At 34.1% G+C, this 13,807-nt stretch overlaps 1 protein-coding gene across 1 annotated transcript in view; it reads left to right on the top strand.

Moving 5' to 3' along the window:
• Positions 1 to 13,807, top strand: part of LOC140147206 (plexin-A2-like) — a 148,509-nt gene that overhangs the window by 27,532 nt on the left and 107,170 nt on the right. The window lies entirely within an intron of this gene.

Raw genomic sequence — 13,807 nt, forward strand, 5'->3', positions numbered from 1 at the left:
ATAATTTATATCAAAAGTGTATCGAATATGTTACTGTATCAAATCAGGGTTGCAATTTAAACTGTATCAAATTAGCATTGAAATTTTTATCCTTTTATTTCATACACATTTCATACATAATTATATCAAAAGTGTATGGAATATGTAACTGTATCAAATCAGCGTTCCAATTTAAACTGTATCAAATTAGCGTTCAAATTTTTATCCTTTCATTTCATACACATTTCATACATAATTATATCAAAAGTGTATCAAAAAATATGTAACTGTATCAAATCAGGGTTCCAATTTAAACTGTATCAAATTAGCATTGAAATTTTTATCCTTTCATTTCATACACATTTCATACATAATTTATATCAAAAGTGTATCGAATATGTTACTGTATCAAATCAGGGTTCCAATTTAAACTGTATCAAATTAGCGTTGAAATTTTTATCCTTTCATTTTATACACATTTCATACATAATTATATCAAAAGTGTATGAAATATGTAACTGTATCAAATCAGGGTTCCAATTTAAACTGTATCAAGTTCAACTGTTTTATTGTTTTAAATATCAAAATTAGCATTGAAATTTTTATCCTTTCATTTCATACACATTCCATACATAATTATATCAAAAGTGTATCAAATATGTAACTGTATCAAATCAGGATTCCAATTTAAACTGTATCAAGTTCAAGTTCAAGTTCAAGTTCAAGTTTATTTCACCATCATATTATATACAATAACAAAATATTCAAGAAAAGGATGGTAGGACAATCACAAGAGCAAAAATCATAAAACATGATAAAAAAAAAAAAAAAAACAAAAGACGCCTACAGACAACAGACAAGGACGGGGTGAAAAACGGCAGACTGACAGGACTAGTGCAGACAGACAATGACGTTGACAATGGCAATAGCATATAAATAAAAGTCAATTGAAAAAAAAAATGCATTAACTTTATACAGTACAAAATAGAATGTTATGATACAGGGCATTTATGAAGCAATAAATTTATGAGTATAAAGAAATCAGATAATCTTTATAGCTGCGTTTGAATGAATTAGGAGACAAGGCAATTTTGATATCATCGGGGATAGAATTCCAGAGCAATGGGCCCTGCCTTCTAATGGTATTTCTGGCCAAATCATAATTGAATATTGCAGGGCGAAACAAATTGGATGAGCGTGTTGAATAAGTGTGGATGGCCATATTTTTAACAAAATAATTGGCAAAATTACAAGGCATGTTGTTAATACTGAAATTATACATAAATAAAGCTTTGATATCAAAAATATTCAAAGTATTTAGCTGTCCAAATAAAGGTGATGTATGGGCCAGCCAGCTAGAATTGGTACATAACCTGATGATTCTCTTTTGTTTCACATAGATAGAATTCAAATTACAATTGTTAGGATCTGCCCAAATTATATTACAGTAGTGTAGATGAGGTAGAACTAATGTATTGTACAAGGTAAATAACGTATCACACGAAAGAATGTGCTTTAGACGAAATAATATTCCACTATATCTTGAAACAATATTGGTAACATAAGAGGTATGATCATACCATGTCAGAGATTCATCAAGAATAACACCCAAAAATTTAGTACGAGTTACTTTAATAAGTTCATTGCCATCTATAAATATATGAGTATTGTGGTATGTGCGATTGCTATGACGGTTTTTAAACATAATATAATTCGTTTTTTTGAACATTAAGGTACAACTTATTGGCTTTGAACCATACAGAAATATTAGTTAATTGATTATTAACAGAACAAATAAGTTCATCAAGGTTCGGATTGGACATAATAGCATTTGTATCATCTGTATAAATAAAAAGGACAAATCTTTGAAGAATAAACAATATCATTAAGGAAAATAATAAAAAGAAGGGGACCCAATACAGAACCTTGGGGAACACCACATTGAACTGTACTTAAAGAAGATTTACAATTATTAAACACAACAATTTGTTTTCTGTTGGTAAGATAGCTCCTGAACCACTCCAAAGCCTTTCCACGTACTCCATAATGGTGAAGTTTCTCAATGAGAATATCATGATTGATCGTGATCGAAAGCCTTGGAGAGGTCCAGGAATATACCCAATGTATGGTGACCTTTATCAAGGTTAGAAACTATCATATTGTAGGCCTCTAAAACAGCCATGTAGGATGAATAATTTGTCCTAAAACCAAATTGACTTTGATGAAGTAATGAATAAAATGTAAGAAAATTATAAAGTCTCTTGTGAATAATACGCTCAAATATTTTTGAAAACACAGGAAGGATTGAAATTGGGCGATAATTGTCACATAAATGGGAGTCGCCAGCTTTAAAAATAGGAACAACTTTAGCGTGCTTAAGCTCATCTGGAAAAATTCCATTAGAAATAGACAAATTAAATATGTGAACCAACGGAGAAGCAATCAGATGTTTAACATGTTTTACAATATCAGGTCTAATTTCATCATATCCAGGACTTGCACCAGATCTAAGAGAAGCACATGTTTTGATAACTTCATTCGTGTCCGTTGGTGTAAGAAAAAGTGAATTCTGGGGAGAAGGAATATTATTCAAAAAGTGATCAAAAGAAACATGTGTAGGAGGAATATTTTTAGCTAATTTAGGACCAATGTTGGTGAAGAAATCATTAAAACCATTTGCAATCATTTCAGGATTAGTTGTTGGTGTGCCATTTATATCAAAACAATCTGGAAGAGGTTGCTTACGCTTCCTTCCTAAAAGATCATTAAGGATTTTCCAGGTTTGTTTGAGATTGTGCTTTTGTTCACTGAGCAAATTACAATAATACATTTTTTTATTTTTACGAATCAGACTGGTAAGAGTATTTCTATAATTTACTAGTAAACGCTTATTGGCATCTGTTGGAGAAGATTTAAATTTACGGTACAGCTTATCCTTACGATTGATGGATGTTAAAATAGCAGTTGTGATCCATGGTTTATGAGGAATACGCTTATAACTTAAATTCACACGTTTAGCCTTAACGGAAAACAACGATTATATAATACAGACAGTTTATCAATAAATAACTTATACGCTTGGCTAACAGATTCCTCATTAAGAACATGATTCCAATTAGTTAATTGAAGGTGATTTGTAAATGAATGAATGTTCCGTTGAGTAAATGAACGACCATGTGTGGATCCAACAAAATTATATTTCAATGAAATAGAATCAGTAAATTGAAAAATAGGGTAATGATCCGTGATGTCGGACACACATATACCAGACTTAATTTTCTTATCAAAAACATTAGTGAAAATATTATCAAGAAGTGTGGCAGAATGTGACGTTATCCTGGTGGGGCGATCTATAAGTGGAAACATATTATGATCAAAGAAATGTGTAAGGAAATTCTGAATTTTTAAATCATTCTCGTGCTGTAAAAGGTCTAAGTTAAAATCACCTGAAATATAGCAATGCTTGTTTTCATTTGCAATAACATCAAGACAACGGTTTAAATCAGAATTAAATGAATCAACGTCAGTTCTGTGAGCACGATAAACATTACCAATAATTATATTCTTACACTTTGAATTCATAATTTCAACGAAGATAGACTCAGAATGATCAATAACATTAACAGAAGAGTCATGCTGAATTAGATCAAGATCCTTTCTTAATTTAAAAGAAAGCAAATTATGAATGTACAAAGCAGCACCACCACTTTTCCTGTTCTTCCGTGGTACACTAATTAAATTATAATTGGTAATATCGATTAAATTAGATTGATCCTCCTTAAACCAAGTTTCTGACATTGCAATTACAGAAAAGTGTGTTTCAAATTTGATAAGAAAATTTCAATGTTGTCACGGTTTTTGTTAAAACTACGAGAATTTAAATGTAAAATTGAAAAATTGTCACTGAACGATACATCAATATCAAGTAAATTATCAAAGTAGTAGTTACAGGAGTTAACACAATTGGATTTAAACAGATTCTTTGGCATAGCATTATCAACAATATCATCATACAAGAAAGGATTCAATTTTAGACTCAGCAGCTTATTATATTCAATGGAGTTATTGAAATAAAAAAGATTAAATTTAAATTCATTATCATCAAGGATGTGATTGAATGGAAATAAAGTACCAGTACAACTAAAACACATCCAGTTATCATCATCATCAATATTGCCATAAACACATTTTTTATGATATAAATTATTACAGTATTTACAAGTTAACATTATACGATCATGTGTAATGTTCTTCAAACATTTTTTACAATTTGCCATGAAGATCCAACGTCAAACACACACAACAACAACAACAACAAAACACACACACAAAAAAAAAACCCCACAAGGTTACACTAAACAGTGAAGTTTAAAGGGACCATTGAAAGAAAATATGATTTGGTATCAAAATAAAGCCCATAAAATATAGAATCAATATCTAAAACAATTGAAGAACTAACTATTTTAGAAATAAAAATACAAAGAAAACAACATACTCGATTTACCCCTTCCGACGCTACATCGCGCGTCATTTATCAAAAATAGAAAATTGGGCGCTTTCCGGATGACGTCATTGTGGTTACGCGTTTTGTGTTGTGTTGACATTTTTGCCGGGATAATTTGACAACAGCGATCGCGATCTAAATATCGGATGCAATAATCATGATAATACAACCACTTATATAATTATTTAAAGGTCGAGTAAAAACAAAATACCAGTTGATTGTCCACATGTTATCAAACAGAGGAAGTGGAGGGCCTTTTTATTTATCATTTATTATTTTTTTACAATGCAAATCGATCATTTATGTAGGCCTATTATTCCCGGACATTATTAGTTGTGTAACTTGTAGAGGAGGATGATAGGATCGAGGCTCTTGTTATTGATGGTTCTCTGAGAGGATGATTAAAACAAAGCCTATAAATTGAAATACTTATTGGACAGAAGCAAATCTAATCAATTGACTATATTATTAACTTTTGAAACATTAAAGAAGAAAGACTTTTAGCAAGAAAATTTCAGACTCCCTCAATGGCAATGCCCTACAAAAGGAAGCGGGCGGGACGATCAATTGTTTTTTTGTTTTGTTTTTACATCATCAAATACCGGTATGCAGCTTCTTATTTTACTTATTCATAAATTCAACCCCCGGTCAACATGACCAAGATATAATTCCGATTACTATGTAGGCCCTACAAAAGGCCTACATGACATGTATAAAACCATAAAACTAATTATGAGTATGATAGTGACGATGACGAGGCGAGGGAATACCATGAGATTTGCCATAACACCTAAATTGCAGATGCTGTGCCAGCGCGCACAGCGATGAGCACCTCTCGTGCCTAGCTGGGCCCCATGGGTATTATTATAGGCCTATGTATTTTATTTTTTCGTAGGACCTACCTTAAAATATTCAAGAGATGATTATTTTCCCCAAAACCTGACAATTGGTAAAAAGCCTTTATTCCATAAGTTATTTCAAAAGTGCTTATTTTCATACCCCAACATGCCAAAGTATAGGCCCTACCGATTTTGCATATTTATTCCCCTATAGGGCCTACCATGTGTATACGGAACACTAGCCAATATTATTTGATGCAGATAAAAGTTAAGATTCCCACGTAACATCGCATGGTTTAAGTAAAGAGTAGTTTGAACAAATTGGTGGTGTTCAACGATGTTTTAATTGACATAAAATTATATTCTGACGTTTCGTACAAAAGTACTTTATCAAAAGTAGTTTTGATAAAGTACTCTTCATTATTATTTGAGCCGTTGGCACTGGGGCAGTAGCTGAACGGCAGATATAGATGAAGAACATGACTTGCAAGCTCCTGAGGCTGAAATAAATTACGAGGAGCTCCTACAAACATACATAGGCCTAATAGGCCTTCAAAAAGCCTATGCTACAAACATCAAATGGGTAATATAGGCCTACACTTTTTAAATATTTTAATCCATGGGTGGTTAGGCCCGGGGTAGGCCTAGGCGGCTATGCGAAATTGATGTCAGTCATTTCTAAAAACGAACTATTCCAGCCGGGCGCGCTGTATTTTACAACATTTACCCAATCAGCATAAACTTTGGAACTGTAGGCTTTTATATATAGCAGGAGCAGGAGGAAATTGGAGATCCCGGAGAAAACCTGCAAGAGCGAGCATTGAATCGGGATCCCGGGATCGGGATAAACCAAGTTCACATGAGTCCTTGAGCCGCGTGCCGGGATTTGAAGTTGAACCCGGGACCTCAGTGGTGCAAGGTGAGGGAACAACTGCCAACTCGCTCTCCCGAGCCTGGCTTTTGTTTTAACCTGGTCCCGTAAGTGTGTCTCTACACGGAGCGACCGTTTAAAGAAACAAACAATCACACTTTAAACATTTATCTATTCAGCTTCTAAACTTCGGAGTCAGGATCGGCTTGTGTTTTAGGCCCGGCGGTGGTAGGCCTAAACCTAGACCGCACGCCCGGGAGGTAGGTCATTAGGCCTGAAGAAATTAAGTCGCATGGGCTATCCCGAAACATCATGGCCTTCTCTTTCCTATCCTCACCAGATATTTCAGAGGAAATAATTATAAGTAAAGAGTTGCCTATAGGTGACCCCGGAGTGACGTCACAAGCCGTTGACTTCCGTTGACAACAAATCCGATTCAGAAGTCAAATTTGTAGTTTTCTGTGGTTTGTCCCTTTTCAAATCGGCCAAAATACTACCATTTCTATAACTTCTCGACATGGCGCCCAGCCAACAACAAAAATAAAGACTCTCCTCTACATGTTCATGTGTTCAGCTTCACATAAAATGCAATTTTCGCCAAGTATTTAACCCTTATTTTACCGAAATCGCCCGAAATATGCTTGATTCGAGGTCAAAACAAAATGTCAACAAACTGAATCAGCCTCTGTTACAAGTCTTCAACTAGTCGCACTGCTCCACGGTCTATTGTGGGTTGAAAAGCGTAAGTGTAGGCACTGTAGCGTCATGTAAAATAAGTACCCGGATGGCCGGGGTCACCTATTATAGCAGAATGCCTCAAAACAAATGATACTCTCTTGCAAAAGCCGAGCAGCTAGCACAGCTTTGACTTTGTCAATGCCTAATATTGTGTTTCCCAGTTGTTGGCCAATTTTGCAACTATAGACCTATCATAGTAGGCCTACCAGTTTAGTGTCCGTCTCATGGTCGGCATCTTGCAACAGTCATTGTAGCTTCATAATTTATATTATAATATCCGTTTTAATATACTTGTTAGGTCTAAAAGGCACAGAAAAGTTCATTGCCGTAAACACGTTCACGCGTTGGTTTAGGACCAAGTGACCAAGTCTGGCCTATGCAGTGTTGCCATGCAGCGGAAAGGATAACCACTTTGACGTCACAGGGGTTGCCATGTGTCTCTGAACATATGAATTGGGCGGAACAACGCAATATTGGGCGCGTTGTCTTTATTTGCTGATTTGGGGGGTAAAATGAAGGAAAATTGCATTTTTCATTTTAGAAATGAATTCTATATGTTATTAGCTTTATTTTGATACCAAATCATATTTTCTTTCAATGGTCCCTTTAAAGTAGGTGATGAAAACAAATTAGGGGCCAAAAAGCATATAGGACAGAATCATACGAGCACGGAAAACCACCAGGTAACTGATAAATATACCATAAAGAAAGGCTAATGCATAAACAAATATAAATCAATAATAGATACAGAAATAATAATATAAGGGATTTTTATTTATATAAAAAAAAAAGATCACAACGATTGGAAACCTAGTACTAAATATGACTTGAAAATACACAAACAAAAAGGGGAAAATTGATCATGACATTCCAGCAATCAAGGTGAAAATAGCAGGCAAGTAAGCAAATGGCGAAGATAATGGAAAGATAAACATGTTCAATCACCCGCCAATGAACACAATGATTCAGAAAATGTCATGGACAGTTAGATTTAAGACAAGTTAAAGTAAATGACAAGAAATAAATCAAGTAAATAAGTAATTAAACAATTAAAGAAAATGCATATGAATAAATATATTTAAAAAAACGAGAAAGAAAAAAACCCCAAAAAATCAAAGGAAAGACAACATTATGGAAAACATAGTAAAAGATGAACCCTCAATCAAGTAGCTCTGATAAGACAGGTGCAAGGATGACATCAGTGGCTATAATCAGAAATACAAAGAGAACCAGGCTGAGCACAGAGACCAGGAACAAGAAAAAAAATGCAGCCATCATTCAAACCAAAGCATCCGTGAAAATTGGGTCATCTGATACAGACAGTTCACACTACAAACAATAATAAACAAATACAGAGTGCATGCACGGAAGGTCACCAGCCCAAATCATCCCCCCCACACACCCCCAGAAGACACACAAATGCATGTAGTACAAAAAGAATTAAATTGATCACAACGGGAAAAACAGGTGATTGGGATCACTCCCTGCATCAGCATGTCCACCGGAGCGCGTCCGGAGGACGACCCGAACCAATGACCCTCCGTGCAAGCGCCCAATAGTACAAACCATATACATTGTAACTAACAACATTTATAAACAAATTATTTAGAACATAATTTATTACTTTAAAATATTATTAATAAAACTAAACGAATGCAACATATCAGAAAGAGATATTGTAAAAGTCCAAATCATGATACATACAGATTTTCAATTTCAATTTCATAGCGCAAAAGTTCAAACACTTCAAAACGCGATATTATCCAACTAAGTATATAGTTCAACCGATCCAGGCATGGAGTAAAGCAAAATATCATTGTTAATTCACAGCGTAATCGCGAAAATGTTCACTTTGAAAAGCGAGTGGTACAAATCCGGCAGCAGCGGGAAGACTGTTTTTGTAAACACAAAGTATATTATACACGAGAAAAGTTTATTTCATGCTACTCATAAACAGGTAGACTTACATGGCTAGTATATAATAGTAGAACTAAAAGTTATTACTCCGTTTCCTTCCAAACAACATTGTTTACAAATATGAGTACCTTTGTCCCGGTCACTCGGATCTTGGCATCTTTACCTTCTGCTCTAAGTTTCTTGCGAATCATCATCAGACGCTTTCTCTCCTCCTGCATAGGTGCTGGAAGGTGGGGGACAGCAATTACCCTTTTTCCTTGCAAGCTGATTTCGGCTTCAGTTATTCCATTAAGAACCATCTCACGGTCACGCATCCGAACAAACTTGGCAATGATGGGTTTGCTGTTGTTGGTATGGGCTCTAGTAGGCAGTCGGTGGACATTGGAAAATATGATGTCTTGTTGCCTGGGGATTTTGGTTTTGGACAGTACGTCTCTCAAGACATCCTCACTATCCTCTGATTCAGTTGACTGTGGGACATTGAAGAACAGTAAATTAGATTTTTTACTGTATAGTTCCGTTTCAAGTCTACATTTGTTCAATGCATCAATCTTCTCCATCAGTTCTGTTTTAATCTTGGGCACTATTTCTTCTTTCAGCTCCGTTATTTCCTCATCTGCATATTTCAAACCTCTATCAAGTTCCTCCACATCATGTTTTATTGTTTTAAATATCAAAATTAGCATTGAAATTTTTATCCTTTCATTTCATACACATTCCATACATAATTATATCAAAAGTGTATCAAATATGTAATTGTATCAAATCAGGGTTCCAATTTAAACTGTATCAAATTAGCATTGACATTTTTATCCTTTCATTTCATACACATTCCATACATAATTATATCAAAAGTGTATCAAATATGTAACTGTATCAAATCAGGGTTCCAATTTAAACTGTATCAAATTAGCATTGAAATTTTTATCCTTTCATTTCATACACATTTCATACATAATTATATCAAAAGTGTATAAAATATGTAACTGTATCAAATCAGGGTTCCAATTTAAACTGTATCAAATTAGCATTGAAATTTTTATCCTTTCATTTCATACACATTTCATACATAATTTATATCAAAAGTGTATCGAATATGTTACTGTATCAAATCAGCGTTCCAATTTAAACTGTATCAAATTAGCGTTCAAATTTTTATCCTTTCATTTCATACACATTCCATACATAATTATATCAAAAGTGTATGAAATATGTAACTGTATCAAATCAGGGTTCCAATTTAAACTGTATCAAATTAGTGTTGAAATTTTCATCCTTTCATTTTATACACATTTCATACATAATTTATATCAAAAGTGTATGAAATATGTAACTGTATCAAATCATGGTTCCAATTTAAACTGTATCAAATTAGCATTGAAATTTTTATCCTTTCATTTTATACACATTTCATACATAATTTATATCAAAAGTGTATGAAATATGTAACTGTATCAAATCAGGGTTCCAATTTAAACTGTATCAAATTAGCATTGAAATTTTTATCCTTTCATTTTATACACATTTCATACATAATTTATATCAAAAGTGTATGAAATATGTAACTGTATCAAATCAGGGTTCCAATTTAAACTGTATCAAATTAGATTTGAAATTTTTATCCTTTCATTTCATACATAATTATATCAAAAGTGTATGAAATATGTAACTGTATCAAATCAGGGTTCCAATTTAAACTGTATCAAATTAGATTTGAAATTTTATCCTTTCATTTCATACATAATTATATCAAAAGTGTATGAAATATGTAACTGTATCAAATCAGGGTTCCAATTTAAACTGTATCAAATTAGCGTTGAAATTCTTATCCTTTCATTTCATACATATTTGATACATAATTATATCAAAAGTGTATCAAATATGCCACTGTATCAAATCAGCGTTCCAATTTAAGCTGTATCAAATTAGCGTTGAAATTCTTATCCTTTCATTTCATACACATTTAATACATAATTATATCAAAAGTGTATCAAATATGTCACTGTATCAAATCAGCGTTCCAATTCTAATGCTGGCCAGCGGGACCGCCCTATTTTTGATACATGCCGTTTGATACACTTTTGATAGTTTTTTTGATACACTTTTGATATAGTTTTTGATACACTTTTGATACAGTTTTTATACACTTTTGATACAGTTTTTATACACTTTTGATACAGTTTTTTATACACTTTTGATACAGTTTTTATACACTTTTGATACAGTTTTTTATACACTTTTGATAGTTTTTCAAATTTCAAAATTGGTCCAATCAAGTTCAAATTCAACAAGAATTATCATTACATGATCTAAACATATTTGCAAACATTAATGACCCCAAAGCTTAAAGTGAAGGGGTCAAAGGTCAAATTTTGAAATTAGTCTAATCAAGCTCAAATTCAACACTGCCCTCTACTGCCAATGCTGACCTCTAGCACTTTCCCCATCACGGAGCAGCTCAATGCACTTTCCCTATCAACGCTCAAAATTACAACGCATAATAGGACAAATTGCAAAAAGATGCAAAACCCAACCAAAATGGAACATACATACATCCAAGGGCCTGCTTGGAAAGCAGTGCTTGTCACTGAAGTTGTTACCCTCAATAAAGAGACAAAAAGGCTACTAATAACAAAAAGATGCAGCAGGGTTTTTTACTATACAGGCATGTGCTATATTCATGCTTAATAATATATACATAGAGGCCCTATATATAATATATAGTAAGCTTACCTTATCAGAACAAAGTCAATAAAATATCCTCTTTAATCACAGTCCCTGATTACAACTACATTGTAACCTAATGTGCAGTCTACAAGCATGTTTGTATCTTCATTATGATAAATAAAACACCATAATTTGCTCTAAAATACAGTACATTTCCAAATGCAAATCCTGGTGTTAACTGCATGCATGCCACATGGTCAAATTTGAAAATGATGAGTCATTATCTAGACATGTGATCAGTTATTGATACAGTTTTGATACACTACAAAAGGTCAGTTTATGAAATCCCAATTTGATACACTTTTGATATACCTGTAGCCACCCAAAATAAACTAAGTCCAATTTAATACGCTTTTGATACACTGTAGGCAGCCAGAATTTGACTAAGTCCAATTTTATACACTTTTGATATACCTCTAGCCACCAAAAATTAACTAAGTTCAATTTTATACACTTTACATACACTAAAAAACAGGCAAAGTCCAATTTAATACACTTTTGATACACTGTATGCAGCCAGAATTTGACTAAGTCCAATTTGATACACTTTTGATATACATCTAGCACCAAAAATGAACTAAGTTCATTTTGATACACTTTACATACACTAAAAAACTGCAAAGTCCAATTTGATACACTTTAGATACACCACAAGCATGGCCAAAATTAACTAAGTTCAAATTCGATACACTTTTGATACATTTTTGATACAGTTAGGTGGTATTTGATACAGTTTTGATACCCTATATTTTCAGTTGATACATTTTCAATACACCTTTGTATATCAAAACTGTATCAAATTGCTGTTTGATACAGTTTTAATACACTTTGATACACTTTTGATACACTTCTTGCTGTATAGAATTTCTGCTAGGGCATTGGGTTTTCAGTTTCTGAAAGCTCAAAACGTCCTCTTTAGAAACATGTGTAAAACTCATTTTCAACCAGGGTCGACATGTGACCCATTCCCCTTGATCATGTCACATATGTGCACTTTCATGTATTTGCTATGCACATATGGTAACAGTTGGCCACACAAGCATCAAGACCATACATGAAACCCACACCCAACCAACCCTACTTGTAAAGACCGTCAAACAAGGACCTAGAATTTTCCAGTCAAGGACTTGGACCCATCCAGTGAGGACTACCCACACTTGAATCTCTGTCCAAACCACAGACCCACTTGGCATTTTACAATCCAACCAAGACCTGACCCTATGCCAGCCAAATGAGATCTGGTTTTACCTGCATCTTTACATTCACATTGTTTGAAATACTGTGTTGGGGAAAAGGAACTGAAGATGTCTGCAGTTGCTGGGTGTCCAGTGCTATATGAAGTGTATTCTGGCCGCCATCTTGAGGAAGTTCAAGATCAATTCGTCGGTTGCAAAACACATAGTGGCGTACATGAAGGACAAAATATGTTTCTGAGAAAAATCTGTTTGATATATGTTAAAATATGTTACTAATAACGGAGTCGATACTCCTCCACTGTTATCTCTCAGTGGCCACTTGAGTACACAAGCCATCCTCATATTGACTTTAGGGCCTCCAAATTTTGGCCTGACCCAGCGCCCCAAAACTGTAAATCCGGCCCTGGCTTTAAATAACCAAAGAAGGAGATTGGAGGGTAGTGCCAGGCAGCATGGAATGGAACTCAGCACAGAAAAGAGCAAAGACACAAATATGGAGTATTCTAAAGCAGTATCTGTGCAAATTGGGCAAGATACTAAGTCAGTATAAGCATCATGATACTAAGTCAGTACAAGAAATCAAGATCAGGATTGGAGTTGCTGCATCTTCATCAGCAAATCTGAAACCTATACAAAGGGACAATAACATCACAATGACATCAAGAATGAGTCTATTAAGAACACTGGTAGCCGTGGTATTCTTATATGAGTGCAAAACTTGGACCATAAATGCAGTGATGGGAAAACGTATAAATGCTCTTGATATGGACTGTATGAGAAGACTCCTGCAGATCCTCTATACTTCACACATAACCAACAAACAAGTAAGGGAACTGATGGAAATCTTTATTGAAGACATAAACATCCTATCTTAATTGTGAAACAAAGGCAGCTGCAGTGGTTTGGCAATGTGATCAGGTGGAAATCAGCCTTTCCAACTGCATACTACAAGGAAAGATTGATGGAACATGAAAGAGAGGATGACCAAAGGAAATTGGACATGAAGGGACTTTGACCAGGTTCTAAGAACATTAGA

Source organism: Amphiura filiformis, chromosome 3 (genome assembly GCF_039555335.1).
Source record: "Amphiura filiformis chromosome 3, Afil_fr2py, whole genome shotgun sequence".
Taxonomy (NCBI): domain Eukaryota; kingdom Metazoa; phylum Echinodermata; class Ophiuroidea; order Amphilepidida; family Amphiuridae; genus Amphiura; species Amphiura filiformis.